Raw genomic sequence first — 19,125 nt, forward strand, 5'->3', positions numbered from 1 at the left:
AATTTTTCACCAAGGGAAGCATGCACATTCCACTTTTTAGCTGTAGTGCATATTTCAATTGCATTACAACTTTTCTTTTATATTTTGTACGGAAGAAATTTATTATCCTTGGTTATTATATAGAAAACATTTTATGAAATGAACACCTCACTGTTTTCAAGTGGCTATCATTCTACCTGTTCAATTTTGCCTTCTCTGCTGCCTTTCTGTTTGTTTATTCATGTAAAGGATGATGACCCATGCTTACCTCTGACACATAGTAGGCATTTACTAAATGCTTATTGATTTACAAATATTAAATTGAGTTTATGAGGGACAGTCAGAGAAAGTATTAAACAGCATGTTACAGTTATGTTCTTGTTGAAAACCTCTTAACCAGAAAGAAACTACTTTCATCTTTTAAGATTGATGGAAGATATTTTGAGCATTGTCATCTCTCTTCTATAAGTGCCAAGCAATTGCATATTCTTTAGAGCAATGAGCAAGCATAGAGAGGAAGAGATGAGCATTAGATGAAACTTGATATTCTAATTGAGGCATTCTCATAACTTCACTAGAATTTCTCTTACTTTAATGGTGACAATATTAGTGTCATCTAATATAAAAGAGACAGCATCATTCTTTCCTGTGAAACTGAAATACCAAATAGCTAATGCAAATGTCCCCAAATAGTTCACTATGAGTATGATAGTAAGACTTTTACATTGTTTCCCTCAATTATGGGTGAGTAGTTAATGTGACTATTCCATCTTCTTAAAACACTTCATCTTCCTCATGTTTTATATTTTTATTTTAATATTCCCTACTCTTCTGTGGATTTAAGGCATGTATTTCTTCCACAAATTGCTCCAGGATGTATTCTGATGAGGATTTCCCCCCTTTGAGCCATTTTATGCCATATTAAAAACCTTTTGACAAAGATTACTTAGGAGCCAGAGATCCAAGACATTATAACATATTAGGAGTAAAAGATCTGTATGGTCTAGAATACCATCATTATTTTTAATTTTTTAGCATTAATAATTGAAAGCTGTATGTACATTATTTATTCCATGCATTATTTATTCAGTGCTTGGAATTATAAATGAAACTAGAGGTTTGGCACAGTAAATGAATTGATAGTAATAATGTCATGAAATGACAATAATATCATGAAAAGACATTAAATACAATACTTCAAAATAAGGACAAAAGACATTTGTGTTGTTAATTATTGATTCCTTAAGACAGTTACCCAGGAGCTGCTGTATGTTGATAATGTGTTCAAAAGTCAGATGCTGAAAGAACAAGCAATTAGGAAACCATTTATACAGTCATCTAGCACTGTGGAAAGACAACAGGTCCACAAATATTTAACTCATGACCTGGCTGGCCTACACTAGAGAGAAACTGAAGATAGTTAAAACTTTTGACAGTCCAGTTACTCAAATTTTGTGTCAATTTTATTGTCAATAATTAACAATAATACATGACAAAATAGAAAAATTAAGTAAAAATGTATCTCCCTCCCTTTTTTACTTGAAAGCATTGTCACTGCCAATGTAGCAGTAACCATTACAAAATATTGAGGAGATAGAGCAAATTAATCTTATTCAAGAGTCTGCATATAGTCTCTATAGTCTATGCTATAGTAAATGACTGGAATTTGATATGAAGAAGTTAATTAAAAGAGCAAATTTCAAAATTAATATAGATAAACATGAAATCAGGTCAAAATATAAGATTATATAGCTATAAAATAAAGATTATGTTGACATATAGCCAAGACAGAAAGAATTGGTAGACATACACACATTATTCTCAGATATGCCTCAAGATATTTATAAGTAATGTCATTAGAGCCATCAGCCTGGAGTAAGAAAGACTTGAGTTCAATTCCAGCCTCAGAAATTTATTAGCTGTGTGACCCTGGGGAAGTCACTTAACCTCTGTTTGTCTCACCTATTTCATCTAAAAAATGGGGGTCATAATAGCATCTATATCATAGGTTTGTGGTGAGGATTAAATGAGGTAATAACTGTAAAACCCTTAGTACTTGTCAGGCCCATAGTAAGTACTTTATAATTGTTATTATTATTACTATTATGATTATATTGTATAGTTTCTGACATATGGTAGATACCATATCAATATTAGTTATTATTGTCAATCCAAATTTAACAGATGGCAGTGTTGTGGAATTAAACTGGTTGGTTACTTGTTCTCAAATCTCTTCCCATTCCTATCCATCCTTCAGTAAGCTATCATAGTGATCTTCACATTGATCTGACATCTAAAGATGTCACCTCACCCTTCTTCCTAGTCAATAAACTTTAATGACTCCCTGTTTCCTCTCTGGTCAAGCATACATTCTCTTAGTTTTTAATGCCCTTCATAATTTGACCCCTACCTAACTTTCTCATCTTCTTACAAATTACTCTTCTTCATGTATTCCATAATACAGTGAGGACACTGCACCCTTTTCTCTTCTTTGCAAAAAAAAAAATAAAACAAGCAAGAAAAAAGAACAAAAAACACACTCTTTTTTGACTATGGGTATTTTCACTGGCTTTTTAAATGTCTGGAATGAATTTTCTCCCTCATCTTTGCCTCCTGGATTTCTAGGTTTTCTTGAAGTCTCATATAAATTCCTAGCCTTTGATAAGAAACTTTTCCAGCTCCCCTTTAATACTGGCAAGCTTCCTACACTATTATCTCCAGCTTATTTTTTTGTATACAATTATTCTCCCACTACATTGTGAGCTTTTTAGGGTTAGAGACTCTCTTTTGCTTTTGTCCATATCTCCAGGATAGTGCACATAATAGGTCTTTCATTAATATTTGTTGGCTTGACTTACTGAATTTGTCTTTGTGTAGGGGAGAGGCATGGTAAGAGATTTTGAATCTATCCCTTCTATTAGAGTGTCAAGATCCTGAGCTAAAGCTCTTGCATATGACATTGAATCTGTAACAAAAGAAAGAGACTGAACCAAGGACATTCTGAAGTAAGCTCATATTGGCTCACAAAAGGTGATTATTGAAATTTCAATGGGTGTATTTTCACCTTAAGAAGAAGTAAAGTACAAATCAGTGTGTTTCATTTATTCATTCACTTGCCTAGAATTGAGAAAGAAATGGAAAAATATTAATAACTTTAATTAAATTTAAAAGTACATCTTGAATTTTCAGACAGTCAATAGTTAAACATTTGCCAGTACATTCATAAACTGAAATACGGTACGGAGTAACAAACAAAAAGCTTTTTCTTTAATGTGAGTTACTCAAGCTTCCATTCCAAGGAATGTAATACCCTTGAGAAAAAGAAGTATAAACAATAAAGGTTTGTGTATTTTCTTGGAAAGAAAGTAACTCACAAGAGCAAGTGGAGGAGAATCATATCAATTATATATGGGCTACGAGGAGTTCTTTAGATTATTTTGCTTTTTGATGGGGTAGTAAAAAAAAAGACTGTATTATTCTTCATAATCATTCCTATCTTTGAACTTTGCATGGCAGTGAGACACTTTTTATTTATATCTGTGGAATTAAACATTTAGATATCAGCTGAATTCTTAAATTCACAGAGGAAACTTGAATGAAGGCAAATGTGCAAAAAATGTTGAGTCGAGGTGCCATCCCAACACTGAAATTAGTCTAATAAACTGATATTATGCATTGTCAGACTATAGATCACTGTGGTATGTGAAAGTTTAGTAGCTTAGATTATTTTATTTATATACTTATTTTTTTTTCTTTGTGGAGGAGAGGAAGGCTGACTCTTATTACTCAAGATAATTAACAGCAACTACAAGGAGAATAATAAACCACAATGTTACTTGTACATCTAATATCTCATTAGGCAGTTGTGATATTATATACTAAAAGGAACGTGTGATATTTTATGTTAAAAGTATTATAATTTTTTAAAGTACATATATATATATGTATAATTTGTGCATTCGTTTCTCTTATTGATGCTTTTTATCATTATCCAATTCATCCCCATACCTATTGAAAGAATATAACCAATAAATACATGTTATTTTTGAAGAGGCACAAACATATAGAAGGACTTCATTTACCTCTCTATTTCTTCCCCACCTCAGGACTTAGCACAGATCTTGACTCATATAAAGTGGTTAATAAGGGTTTGTTGAATTCTTTCTTACTTGCTGATTCTTGAATAAATGAGTTAAGTAATACATCCAGTACAACATTCATTAATATCTAGACATATATATACATGTGTCTATATATGTCCATGTATACTTCAACCCATTATAGACCTCTATACATATCTAATACTTACCAGTGCATAGCTGCCTCTGTATATGCATGCATTATGTGTATATGGTACATATATATGGGGCATATAAGCATATATGTATAGCTTTCCAATGGAAATACAAATATAAATGAACTTGATAATTATAGAAAGATGGGAAGACTGAAAGGGAACACCCAGTCCCGGAATACACACATACACACATGTGTATATATGTGTATATTTACATATTCATACATATACACGTGTGTATGTACATTTATGTGTGTGAATTTATTTATATATGCATGTATGCATATGTATACATGTGCATTTGTGTATACATATATATTCATTTGTGGAAATGTCATGTACAATTCTTTGTGATCCCATTTGAGTTTTTTCTTGGCAAAGGAAAAAAATTATAAAGCAATAGTAAGCAAAATTATTTTCTACTATTTGTTTTTTGATGATCTGATGAACAAACTATATGAGCAATAATCAGGAAACCTAATATACCAATTATTGGAAAACTGACAAAATGCAATTTATTGGGGAATAACTCACTAGTCAAGTTTAATAATACATATCTTTAGAAAACTAAAATGCAAAACAGAAGTGTATGTTTGATCAAAGTTTATATCATAATCTGAATTGGCACATGGCCTAAAGAACACACTTTAAGAAAATGGAGTAAGACACCTTTTATAACATATGAGTAAAGGGAAAATTCTAAGTAAATGAGGGGCAGACAAAATTGTGGCAAATAATAAAATGATTTTATTAGATAAAATTGAAAAAAGTTTTGAATGAACCAAATCAATTCATTTAAGACAAGCACCTACTTGAAAAAAAATCTCTAAATCAAACATATTTAATAAAGATATGATGTATATGATATTTAATTAAAACAAATATATTAAACAATGGGACATTTTCTAATACATATGTGGTTAAAGAATATGACATTGTAAAAGAACTTGTTCAAACTATTAGCAAAAAAAATTTTCAAATTCACTAAGAGCATTGGAGATTCAAATTAGAACAAATTTGAAGTTTGTAAATTGGTTAAAAAAATGACAATTTTAAGAGGCTAATTTATAGGAGGCATAAAAATATTGCTATATTAATCGTATACTATATGAATGGTGGACCTATGGTATGGTTTATTTGTTTTGGAAGATAATTTATTATTACTGAAAATTTCAAAAGTGATTAAAATATTCATGTCCTTTAACTTAGAGATACCCTATTGAGTTATATTACTAAAAACAGCAAAGAAAGAAAGAGCTAGATTCATAGAGAAATATCCAAGGCATCGCTTGTAGTAACAAAGAACTGGTAATAGATTTGGTTGATTGGGTAATGTGTAAAAGAGTGCAGTACATAAAAACAGTGGAATATCATGGTTCCTTAAGATATGTTGAATATGAGAACTTGACACCCATGTGAGGAGACATTGTAAGAACTAGTAGAGAATAAAACAATAAGAATCAGGAAGACATCATACAAAACTACAATAATATAATAAAGAGAATAATAAAAAGTGTGTATATCATAATTAAAGTTGTCCAATGTGTCCAAGAGAAGAGATGAGACATCATGAATGGAGGATGATACATATGCTGTGAGAAAAAGTTAATGTATTGGTTGGTATCGTTTGCCTTTATTTTTTATTTCTTCGTCCCTCCAATTTTTACAAGGTAAAGTTGGTAAAGTAATTGTAATATAAACACAAACATATATTAGAAAAATATCACTTTTTTATTATCCTTCCTCCTTCAAGATGGTATTTTTCCTTCATTTTTTGCTTAATCTATTTTAAAGTAACCCTATTACCATAAGCTTTCTTCTTCTTGATCTTGATACCATCTTCCCTTTTTCATTCTTTTTCCTAGTTTTACAGATTTGCTAAATTCATTTTTCTTCTTTTACTTTACCTGTTTTTTCTCTTCCATATTTTTTTGTTTTTATGTACTTATCTGATTTTTAATTAAAAAAATCTACTTCATTATCTTTATTACTTATATTCCACCAATTTCTCTTGTAGACTTTTATCTTTTGTCTCAAGATTACTATATTTAATGTGTTGGTGGTCTTCATATTCCTCATGGAATTAGAGGAGATTTAAGGTACCTATTTCAATTTGCTCCTAAACACTTCAAATGCTAGAGATGTTGCTACTGCATTGTTTTTAATTTTTCTATTGTGTCTCCTTCTGTTAGAATTTTCAAATCCTCTGGGCAGTAGTGAGTAAAGATGCATTGCACCCTGGTAGAACTTTTGTAGTGTTTCTGTTTGTGCATTCCTCTTCTAATGTGTACTTTTTCCTATCATGATAATTTTCAGTTCCATTTGTTCTTATCTGATTCCTTTCACTGCTATCTTTTTGGATTCTGACTGCTCACAAGAGCCAGGAGTTCCAATTTTTTTTGCTGATACTAAATAATATTTATTATACTTAATATGTTATAATAATAGCATTAGCACCAACATGGCACAATGGATACAATGCTGGACTTGGAGTAAAGAGGTTTTTGGTTTGAATTCTGGTTCTAAGGCCTACTAACAGTGTGATTCTGCTTCAGTCACTTCACCTCTATAAATCTCAGACAACTTTGTAGTACTCATCTACTAAGTAATAAGGTTACAATATGTTTGTGTGTGTATATGTATGTATACATGTAAACATACATACATATACATACACACATATTAGTGGAAGAAGGTTGCTACTCTCTTGAAAACAACAATTACAACAGATTTTTTTTGTATATTTTCTTATGATACTGTGATGGATAGAGTGCTTAACCTGGAGACAGGATACTTAAATTCAAATCTTGCTTCCCATAAGTCACTTAACTTTTTATAGAACTTAGAATCTACTACAGTGGAAAGAGAGATTGATTTGGGGTTAGAAGACCTGGGTTCAGTTCTTGGCTCTGTCATTTATGATGCTTGTGGATTGGGGTAAGTCACTGCCCCTTTGCAGACCTGTGGTTGCTTCATCTGTAAAAATGAGGAAGAAGGATTAAACGACCTCCAAGGTGCCTTCCGGCTCTATATCTAGGATACTTTTCATTCTTCTCTTGCTTCTTGTATCTGAATGTCAAATTTTCTATTCAACTCTGGTTTTTTCAGCAAGAATGCTTTAAAGTCCTCTATTCCACTGAATGACTATATTTTTGCCTGAAACATTATACTCAGTTTTTCTGGGTAGGTGACTCTTGGTTTTAATCCCGGCTCCTTTGCCCTTGGGAATATCATATTCCAAGCCCTTCCATCCCTCAGTGTAGAAGCTTCCAGATCCTGGGTTATCCTGATTGTGTTTCCGCAATATTCAAATTGTTTCTTCCTGGCTGCTTGTAATACTCTCTCCTTTATCTGGGAATTCTGGAACCTGGCTATAATATTCCTAGGAGTTTTCTTTTGGGGATCTTTTTCAGGAGGTGATCGGTGGATTTCTTTCAACCACTATTTTGCCCTCTGGTTCTAAAACATCAGGGCAGTTTTCTTTGAGAACTTCCTGGAGGATGACTTCTAGTTTCTTACTTTTATCATGGCTTTCAGGTAGTCCAATAATTTTTAAACTATCTCTCCTGGATCTATTTTCCAGGTCGTGTTTTTTCCCATGAGATATTTCACATTGCCTTAAATTCTTTCATTTATTTGGATCTGTTTAACAGCATCTTGATTTCTCATAACGTCATTAGTTTCCATTTTCTCCAATCCAATTCTGAAGCAAAGTTTCTCCTCAGTGAGGTTTTGAGATTCTTTTTACATCCTGAAAATTCGGCTTTTTACGGAATTCTTCTCCTCTGCCTTTTTGAGCCTCTTTTGCCATTTGAGTTAATCTATTTTTCAAGGTGTTATTTTCTTCAGTGAGGTTGTGGACTCATTTTGTAATTTTCTTGCATCATTCTCATTTCTCTTCCCAACTTTTCCTCCACTTCTCTTAATTGCTTCTTAAGATCCTCTATGGCCAGTAACCAGCTTGTATTTTCTTTTAAAGCTTTTGGTGCAGGAGTTCTGACTTCACTGTCTTCTTTCTGTTCCATGCTTTACTCATTTTTGTCCCCAAAATAGGAGTGTAGTGTTGGAATCTTCTGTCTGCTTTGTTTCCTTTGCTTGGTCATATTACCCCTCAGTCAGTTGACCCATGGGCTTTTTGCCATAGTAGGACTCTGCCACCAGACAGGGGAGCTTTTGTCCCAAATGCTGGGGTTTTCTCAGCTGCCAGAGGCGATGGGTGCTGTCTCTGAGATCTCCACACACTCTGGAAAGCTGGACACATTCCCCAGGACCTCCATCCTGTACCGCAATCCAGATCCAAGCAGGTTAAAGCAAGAGTGATTACCCCTCAGACTGGTGCTTGGTCCCCCTACACTCTGCAGGCCAGGAACTGAAGCTGACACTTGGAGATGGCTGGCTGTGCTGGCATCTCAGCGGCTTCTCACCCCAGGGGCAAAAGCCATGCACTCCCACTTACTGGGTCCCAAAGACCAGACTGAACTTTTTCCTTCGCATCTATGTGTTGATAAATCTGGAAATGGCCACAGCTGTTGCTGATCTGGAGTCCCTCTGGCCAGCGGCTGGCAGGCCCACACTAGGGCTAAATCCTCAGGAGGGGCTGGGCTCGGGTCCCTGTGCTGCACTGGCCAATTCCTGCTGACCTTCCAGATTATCAGCAGGAGGTTAGCTTCTCTGTGTCATTTTGTGGGTTCTGCAGTTACAAAGTTTGTTTAGAGTTCTCTTTTTACATGGATTAGGGAAGGAGGAAGTTGGAGTATTGGGGAGGTCATGTTTCTATTCCGCCATCTTGACTCTGCCCCTTCCTTTCATGATTTCCATTTCATAAGCCTGATGTTGACCTTTAGAAGCACAACATTCATTCAGAGGAAATGTTCTCCCTAAGCATCTAAACAATGAAGGTTATAACTATCATAAGGTAAGAATATCCCTTTAAAGAAAGACTCTCTTCATTCAAGGGAGTATTCTTCTGTAGGACTCTCTACCATGACAGAGTTAAGATTTTCTCCTTTCTTATTCCCTTTTTCAAGGCATCCCTTAGTGACCTCACCTGTTCTCTTCTAGCTCCCCTTTTTCCCTGAGAAACTACAGGAGTTATTTTCCCTTCACTTTTTACGATGTGCTCTTGATTAAGTAACATCGCATATTCTTCTTTATCACCTACTGTTCCTTTACACTTTTATGCATCTTCCCATTCAGTAAAATGTTTGTTTGTTTTCACATCACATAGTACTTGATTTACCTGTAAGGGACAGGGGTTGTATTTAAAGATTTTTACTTCACTGCTACTACTCCTAATTTTTTTTTTAATTTCCTTGCATTTATTTATTTATTTTTAGATTTCAACATTAATTTCCACAAGATTCTGATTTCCAAATTTTCTCCCCATTTCTCTTCTAGTCCTGACACTGAGATGGAATGCATTCTGATTACCCATTTTCCCAGTTCACCCTCCCTTCTATATCCCCACCACTCATCCCCTTCCCTTTTATTTTCCTGTAGGGCAAGAGAGATATCTATACCCCATTACTTGCATATCTTATTTCCCAGTTCCACATAAAAACACTTTTAAACATTTGTTTTTAAAAGTTTGAGCTCCAAATTCCCTCCCTTCTTTCCTCTCAACACACCCTCATTGAAAAGGCAAGCCATTCAATATAGTTAATACATATGTAGTCATGCAAAACATTTCCATAATAGTCATGTTGTGAACGACTAGCTAATTTCCCTCCATCCTATCCCATCCATTTTTCCAATGAGATGTTTCATATTGTCTTCTATTTATTTCATTCTATTCATTCTGTTTTATTATTACTTGGTTTCTCATAAAGCCATTATTCTATTTTTTTTTCCCTTTAAGCATGTCTTTTTTCAAAATTGTTTACTTCTGATTATCCCTCCCCCAATCTGCCCTCTCTTCTATTATCTCCGGTCTTATCCTCTTTCCCCCACTTTCATGTAGGGTAAGATATCCATTTGGGTGTGTATTGTATTCCCCCCTTAACTCCAATAAAAGAATAAGGTTCATTCATTCATTCTCACCTCTCCTCTTTTCCCCTCCATTATGAAGTCGTTTTCTTGCCTCTTTTATGTGAGATAATTTACCCCATTCTATCTCTCCATTTCTCCTTCTCCCAATATATTCCTCTCCCACTCCTCAATTTTTTTTAATATGTCATCCCTTCATATTCAACTCACCCTGTACCCTCTATCTGACTGTCTGTCTGCCTCTGTCCTACAACTACCCTAATATTCAGAAAATCTCATGAGCTACAATTATCATCTTTCCATTTAGGAAAGTAAATATTTAATTTAATAATGCCCTTGTGATTTCTCTTCCCTGTTTAAGTTTTCATCCTTCTCTTGAGTCTTGAATTTGAAAGTCAAATTTTCTATTCAGCTTTGGTCGTTTCATCAAGAATGCTTGAAAGTCCTCTATTTTATTGAATGCCCATTTCCCCCCTGAAATATTATACTAAGTTTTGCTGTGTAATTGATTCATGTTTTTAATCCTAGCTCCCCTGACTTCTAGAATATCATATTCCAAGCCCTCCAATTCCTTAACGTAGAAGCTGCTCGGTCTTGAGTTAGGGTGATTGTATTTCCACAATACTCAAATTGCTTCTTCTTGACTCTTGGAAATATTTTCTCCTTTACCTGGGAACTCTGTAATTTGACTATGGTATTCCTAGGAGTTTTTATTTTGGGATCTCTTTCAAGAAGACATAACTGGATTCTTTCAATTTCTATTTTACCCTCTGGTTCTGGAAGATCAGGTTAGTTCGCCTTGATAATCAATTGAAAGATAATGTCTAGGCTCTTTTTGTGATCATGACTTTCCAGCAGTGCAATAATTTTCAAATCATTTCTCCTGGACCTATTTTCCATGGCAGTGTTTTTTTCCAATGAGATATTGCATAGTGTCTTCTATTTTATTTCATTCTTTTCATTCTGTTTTATAATTTCTTTATTTCTCATAAGTCATTAGCTTCCACTTGTTACATTCAAATTTTGATGGAATTTTTTTTTTCAGTGAGCTTTTGGACTTCCTTTTCTATCTGGTCCATTCTGCTTTTTAAGGCATTCTTCTCCTTATTGACTTTTTTGCCCTCTTTTGTCATTGGGGTTAGTCTATTTTTAAGGTGCTATTTTCTTCAGTATTTTTTGGTCTCCTTTAGCAAACGACTCATTTTTTCATGATTTTTATTGTATCACTCTCATTCCTCTTCCCAATTTTTACTTTACTACTCTTATTTGATTTTCAAAATCATTTTTGAGCCTTCCCATGGCCTGAGACCAATTGTTATTTTTCTCAGAGACTTTTGATGCAGAAGTTTCAACTTTGTTGTCTTCTTGTGGTTGTATGTTTTGGTCTTCCCTGTACCAAAGTAAGATTTTATAGTCTGAGGATTTTTTCTTAATGTTTGTTCATCTTCCCAGTCAATTTCTACATTTTCTAACTCTTTGTCAAGGTAGGACTCAGCTTCCAGGGGGTGCAGGTGTGGATGAGGGTGTGCTGTTCCAGTCTTCAGGGACTTTGTGTCCACTGCTTGATCTCACACCATCTCTGGTCCCAGAGCTCCTGAAGCAGCCAATGTTCCTGCTGCCACCACAGCTGCCACTGACACTTCCATTGCCCTCAGGCTGAGCCTGGGACACACTTCTCTTTCACCAAAGTTCCACAGAGGTTTCCCACTAACATTCTATGCTGCCTCTGGCATTTGTTGTTTGAGGAGTCTGAAAACTGTGACAACCACCAGTGATTCAGTTACCTTAGGGCTGCTCCAGCCTGCTCTTTTCAATCACAGACCATGCCAAACTTCTCTCCACTCAGAGTCCAGTGTGATAGACCCTTTGTGACATCCTTCCAGTCTATCATGGAGTGGAGATTTGTTTCACTCTGTCATTTTGTGGGTTCTATAGCTCTAGAATTTATTTAGAGTAATTTTTACAAGTATTTGGAGGGGCTTGGGGGAGACCTCAAGCAAGTTCCTGCTTTTTCTCTGCCATCTTGATTCTGCCACACCACTACTCCCTTTTCTTTAAGATCTAATTTTATTTTCATACACTTCTTTGACAATGGTTTCCCTTTTTCAACCTCATTGGTTTCCTTGGTTCTGTTTCTGTCTGTTTCTTTCTATCCCTCATTTTATTAATCTCTTTAGATAGACTAATTACTTCCCTTATGAATATTTAGGTGATTAAATTTACTTACCATTCTTCTCTCTATTTAATCTTCTCACATTTGTTTTTTTTTGTAGGAATGATTATATATATATATATATATACATATTTAATTAAAATCTTAATATGTACACGCATAAACAATGTCCACCTGTATCTGTATAATTGTATGAATTTATGTGTTTCCTGATGATTCTTGTTTTCTAGCTATGTCATTTTGTGCTGCATGTTGATCTTCTTTCCTTTTTGAAATATATTATTCCACTACCTTCAATGGTATTTTGTTGGGGGTAGAATAGCATTATGTTTTTCAAATTTTCTTTCCTTTATGGTTTCTTGTAAAATGTGTTCTGTCTCATAGAATTATGTATTCTTTCCCTCAGAGGTCCTTTCTAATGCTGATTCAGTTTTTCTAATTCTGTGCAATTCCATTTTAACACATTAAAATGTGAAGATGTTAAAATAAATTATATTTTGGAAGTTTTTTCTCATTTACAAACATGGCCACTCTGGAAATAAGAGGAGGGAGAATCTACTGAATGATAATTAGGACTCTATTTTTCTTATAAAAGTTTCATGACATGTGTGTGTAAAGCCACACACAAGCCACTTTCCAGAGGACAGCCACTATGAACAGCTTTCAAGATTCTGACTACATAATATAGTGAACACTCTATTCAATAACAAATCAGAGCAAAACATTCACAGAAAATCAAGTAACAGCATTCACAATGTTACAACTTATCACTGAAAAACAGAATACAACATTCACAGTGACTTATCACTAAAATGGCTACATAGTTTTCACCAAAGTGGTCACAATAGTTTTCAAAAAAGTACAATCATTTAGTAACTCAATCATTCAATAATTATTAAGGAGGCTTGCCTCCTTAAGGGACACAAAATACAAAAGTCAAAGTACTTCACCCCTGGTTAGCACATTCATTTACTGAATCACAGAGTGCTTAATTTAATCACAAAGTACAATTACAAATGACTAAACAAATTCTACAGCAGAACCCACAAAAAGATGGAGCAAAATGAACTTCAAGTTCAGGACATCTTGAAAAGTCAGTGGGAAAGGTCTGTTGCACTAGGGTCAGAGAGGAGTGCAGTCCAGGAGTGCAGGCCATGCCAATGTAGACTGGGCCCCAGCAAAGCTGGAGCAGGTCTCAGGGAGACTGATTCACTGGCAGCAATGTTGGCTTCCAGACCTCCAAGACCACAGATGCTGAATCCAACTTAGGAAATGAGCAGGAAAGATTTATCACACCTGGGTGAGAGTGGAACAGTCCACAATAGGCCTACCAGCATAGTCTCAGGCCCACCAAAATTGGAACATGTCTTTGGAGGGACTGAATCAGCCACAGCAGTAGCAGCAGCTGTTTTTGGAGTCCTCAAATTATAGATAGTAAGGGTGTTGAACACCTGGTGAAAAGGAAATAACAGAGGTCTGGCATTGAGGAAGGACTCTGTCACTTTGCCCATATTTGGATCAGTGTCACAGTACTGGCTAGCAGTCCCAGGGAGAGAAGGAGCACTAGCATAGCAGAACTTGTAGCAGCAGTGGAGGGATGACTCTCCACATAGTTGTAGGGCAGAAAATAGTGCTTGTGGTCACTCATAGACAAGGGCACATTCCAAGAGAGGAGTAAACACTTCTCCATAGATCATAACACTTTGAAAGAATGCAGAATTATAGTTCCCTAGAAGTATCTCTGAAAAGAGCTGAACAAAACCCCCAAGATTTAAGACAGTGCACCCTCCACCCTGGAAGCAGAGACCTACATTAACAAAGAGTTAAAAGTCAAGTAATAAGCTGGGAGACTGAGCAAACAATAAATTAAAAAAAACCTCTTATTATAGAAATTTACTATGATGATGAAGAAAATCAAATCACAGGGCAGCTAGGTGGTTCAGTGAATAGAATACTGGATCTGAGATCAGGAGGACCTGAGTTGAAATCCAGCATCAGACACTTCACACTTAACTATCTGTGTGACCTTAGGCAAATCACTTAACCCCAATTTCCTTGCCTTCCCCCCTCCAATAAAAAACCAAAACACACATTCAGAATAATACAACAAAGGCAAAACTCATATATGCAAAGCCTTCAAAAAAAATGAATTGGTCTCAGTCCACTGAACAACTCAAAAAGGATTTTGCTTCAGATGAAGTATATAAAAATCAGACATAGCAATCCTGACCTCAGACAAAGGAAAAGCAAAAATAGATTCAATTAAAAGAGAAAAGGAAGGAAACTACATCCTACTAAAAGGTACCATACATAAATAATATCATTATTAAACATATATACACAAAATGGTAAAGCATCTAAATTGTCAGATGACAAATTAAGGGAGTTACAGGAAGGAACAGACAAAAAAAACTATACTAGTGGGGACCTCAACCTCACATTTTAAGAACTACTTAATAAACACAAAGAATCACACAATAAATAAGAAAGAAGTTAAGGAAATGAATAGAATTTTAGTAAACAAAAAAAAAGTAGATTTCATCGACCTCTGGAGAAAATTGAATGGGAATAGAAAGAAATATAACTTTTTAATTTTTTCTTGGCAGTACATGTCACCTACACAAAATGCAAACATGTATTAGGGCATAAAATTCTCAAGTCAACACATCACAGCAGAAGTGTTAAATGCACACTTTTCAGATCACGATGCAATAAAAATTACATCCAATAAAGGATCATGAAAAGCTAGACACAAAATTAGGTGGAAACTAAATAATATAATTTCAAAGAATTAATCAAAAAACAAATCAAAGAAACAATCAATAACTTCATAGCAGAAAACAATAATGAGAAAATATATCAAAACTTATGAGATGCGCTGAAAGCAGTTCTTAAGGGAAGTTTTATATCTCTAAATGCTTGCATGAATAAAATAGGGAAAGAAGAGATAATGAACTGGATATGCAACTGAAAAAAACAAGAAAAATACCAAATAAGAAATTCTGAAACCCAAAGGGGAGATTAATAAATTTAAGAAAACTATTGAAATAATAATAAAACTAAGGGCTGTTTTTTTTTAAATAAAACTATAAAATAGATAAAACTTTGGCTAATTTAATGTTTAAAAATATGAGCATTAAAAATGAAAAGGGTGACAACCACTAAGAAAGAAGAAATCTAAACAATTATTGGGAGCTATTTTTCCCAATGATTTGCCAATGGATTTGACAACCTCAATGAAAGGGATGAATATTTGCAAAAATATAAATGGCCCTGATAAATGGAAGAGGAAATAAAATACATAAATAATCCAATTTCAGGAAAAGAAATTGAACAGGCCATCAATGAAATCCCTAAAATATTATCTTGAGATCCATATAGATTTGCAAGTGAATTCTATCAAGGATTTAAAGAACAATTAATTCTAATACTATATAAACTATTTTGTAAAATAGGTGAATAAGGAGCTCTACCAAATAATTTTTTTATGATACAAATATGATTCTGATTCCTGAACCAGGAAGAGCCAAAAGACAGAAAGAAAATTATATACCAATTTCCCTAGTGACTAAAGATTAAAAATTTTAAATAAAATATTAGCAAAGAGATTACAGCAGGTTATCTTGAGGATAATACACTATGACCATTCAGGATTTATACCAGTAATGAGGGCTGGTTCAATATTTGGGAAACTCTCAGCCTAATTGACCTTATCAGCAAGAAAAATTATCAGCAACAACAAAAAAAATCATATGATTATTTCAAGAGATTCTGTAATTCCAAGCAAAAGTAACTTCCAAGGTTTAGAATACCAGCATAGTAACTCTCCATTTATTCAGTGACAAATTAAGCCAAAAGATTCACAGAACAGAGAAAATCAAAATACAGTGTAACTCAGTCACTTAGCAAGTTCTCAATTCACTCACAAAGTATAGAGGCAAAATTTAGTCAATCACAAAGTGTCTCTTTTCTCACATGGAAATTAGTTTCCACTCATAAACAAAGTACATTCATTTGGTCAGTCACAGAGCACAAAAAGTCAAAAGTTTCACTCCCCTGAATCACGACTGAATTACAATTATCATCAGTTAATGCCAAGCACCTTCTCAAAAGGGGCAGTGGAAAGCAGAAAAGGCATTGGCCTTTAAGCTACAACAAGGTTAAGATATCATCACAGCATTTAATACCCAAAGAGAGGTCTTTTCTTCATGTTTACTGGAGGCAAGTTCTCAGCAATCTCTGTTACTGGGGAGACAAAGATTAACAAAGCCACAATATGCATTGCCAGTGTCCTCATCAATTCACTCTCTGCCTGCAGAAAAGTCTTAGAACCAAGAAAACATCAGCAACTCCCTCTTCCAGGATTTTTGTACACATACAACAAGAAAATCCTTCTTCAGGGCTTCTGAACCAACAGCAATGTTCCAGGACCTCTACAACAACAGTATTATCCTTCACCAGCAGGTGAATCTTGCAAAACAACATCAAAACAGACAGACAAAATACTGACATAATAGTCATGCCTCCTCAGTTCTCAGCATCTCTGGGTGGTACCTCTCAAAAGTCCTGGGCAGCTCCAACTGGCCCTCAGCAGTCCCTCTCAGAATCTCTGGCCCCAGCAATTCTCCTCTTTCTCTGCTTCCACCATACTGCTCCCCAAAATTTCTTCTGCCTCTCTCTGCTTAGGCCTTCTCTCTTCTTGGGCCTCTCTCTAAATCTGCAGCACCTTATCATCCCAGTTCAGGGCTCTCTCTTCACTGCAACAAGTCCATCCCACAAGTGGGATTCACAAGCTCAGGGTTTCAACACTCAACCCCAAAACCAATCCAATAAAGGTAGATCTTTAAATTCCATTACCATTACATATGGAGAAGAAAATATTTGACAACATATGATACCCATCCATATTAAAACCACTAGAAAAGAAATCAAAGGAATTCAAATAGTCAGATAAGAAACAAAACTATCACTCTGCAGATGATGTAATGTTATATTTAGAGAATGCTAGAAAATTTAGTAAAATTATTTTGAATAATATATTTAATTAGTAAAGTTTCGGGATATAAAATAAACCCACATAAATCATTGGCATTTCTGTATATTACTAAAAAAGTCCAAAAGGAAGAGATAGAGAGAGAAACTCCACTTAAAGTTACTGTAGCCATTATAAAATGTTTGGCAGTCTACCTGCCAAAGGAAACCCCAGAACTATATGAACATAATTACATAATATTTTTCACACAAATAAAATCATTTTTAAGAATTGGGGAAAAAAGTTATTGCTCATCTGTAGGTTGAGTTAATATAATAAGAATGAAAATTTTACCGAAATTAATTTAGTTATACAGTGCCATAAAAATCAAACTACTAAAAATTATTTTAGAGAGCTAGGAAAAAAAAAACAATAACAGAACTCATCTGGAAGAACAAGGGTCCAAGATAGCAAGGGGATTAAAGAAAAGAAATCCGAGGGAAGGTGGCCTACCTGTACCAGATATTAAAATGCATTATAAAGCAGCAACCATCAAAACCATTTGGTACTGGCTAAAAATAGAGTTGTAGAACAGTTTAATTGATTAGTTACAATGACACAATAGTAAATGACTATTTGATAAATACAAGTATTCCAGCATCTGGGATAAGCACTCACTATTTCACAAAAACTGCTGGGGAAAAAAAATAGGACAGAAACTGAGCATAGATGAATATTGATAAAGTCAAATTGGTACATGCATTAGATATAAAGGCTGATAATGTAAGCAAACTAGAAGTTCAAAGAATACTTTAAATGTCAGATCTATGTAGAAGGGAAAAGTTTATGAACAAACAAGAGATAGAGAATCTTATGAAATGAAAAATGGATGATTTTGATGGCATTAAATTGAAGAGTTTTTGCACAAACAAAGCCAATGCAACCAAGATTAGAAGGGAAGCAGAAATCCGGAAAACAATTTTTACAGACATTGTCTTTGATAAAGGCCTCCTTTCTGAAATAATTACAGAACTGAGTCAAATTTATAAGATTACAAGTCATTTCCCAACTGATAAATGGTCAAAGGGTATGAACAGGTAATTTTTAGAGGTAGAAATTAATCTATAGTCATGTGAATAAATAAATCTCTATTGATTAGAGAAATGCAAATAATAGCAATTGAGATACCACATAATATCTATCAGATTGGCTAACATGAGAAACAAGAAAATGATAAATGTTGGAGATTTGGAAAAGTGGAACACTCATGCATTCTTGATGGAGTTGTGAACCAATCCATCATTTCTCAACAATGACTTGGCAATATACCCAAAAGTCTAGAAAATTGTGCATGCCCGTTGACACAGCAATACCTCTTCTAGGTCTGTATCATGAAGAGATTACAAAAATATGATAAGGACCCACATGTAAAGAAATATTTGTAGAAGTTCTTTTTTTGTGGTGGCCAAAAATGGAAAATTGAAGGATAATCCAGAATTTGGGGGATGGCTGAAGAAGTAATATATGAATTTAATGGCATACTGTTGCACTATAAGAAATGATGATTGGTGGACTTCAGAAAACCTGGAAAGACTTCATGAACTGATGCTGAGTAAAGTGAGCAGAACCAGGAGCACAATGTACAGAGTAACAACCACACTGTGCAATGACTGACTTTGATAGACTTAGGTCTTCTGAGTAATGCCAGCATCAAAGACA

This window comes from Petaurus breviceps, unplaced genomic scaffold, assembly GCF_028583685.1.
Source record: "Petaurus breviceps papuanus isolate PSGF00001 unplaced genomic scaffold, PetGlider_PUasm1.0 98, whole genome shotgun sequence".
NCBI lineage: Eukaryota > Metazoa > Chordata > Mammalia > Diprotodontia > Petauridae > Petaurus > Petaurus breviceps.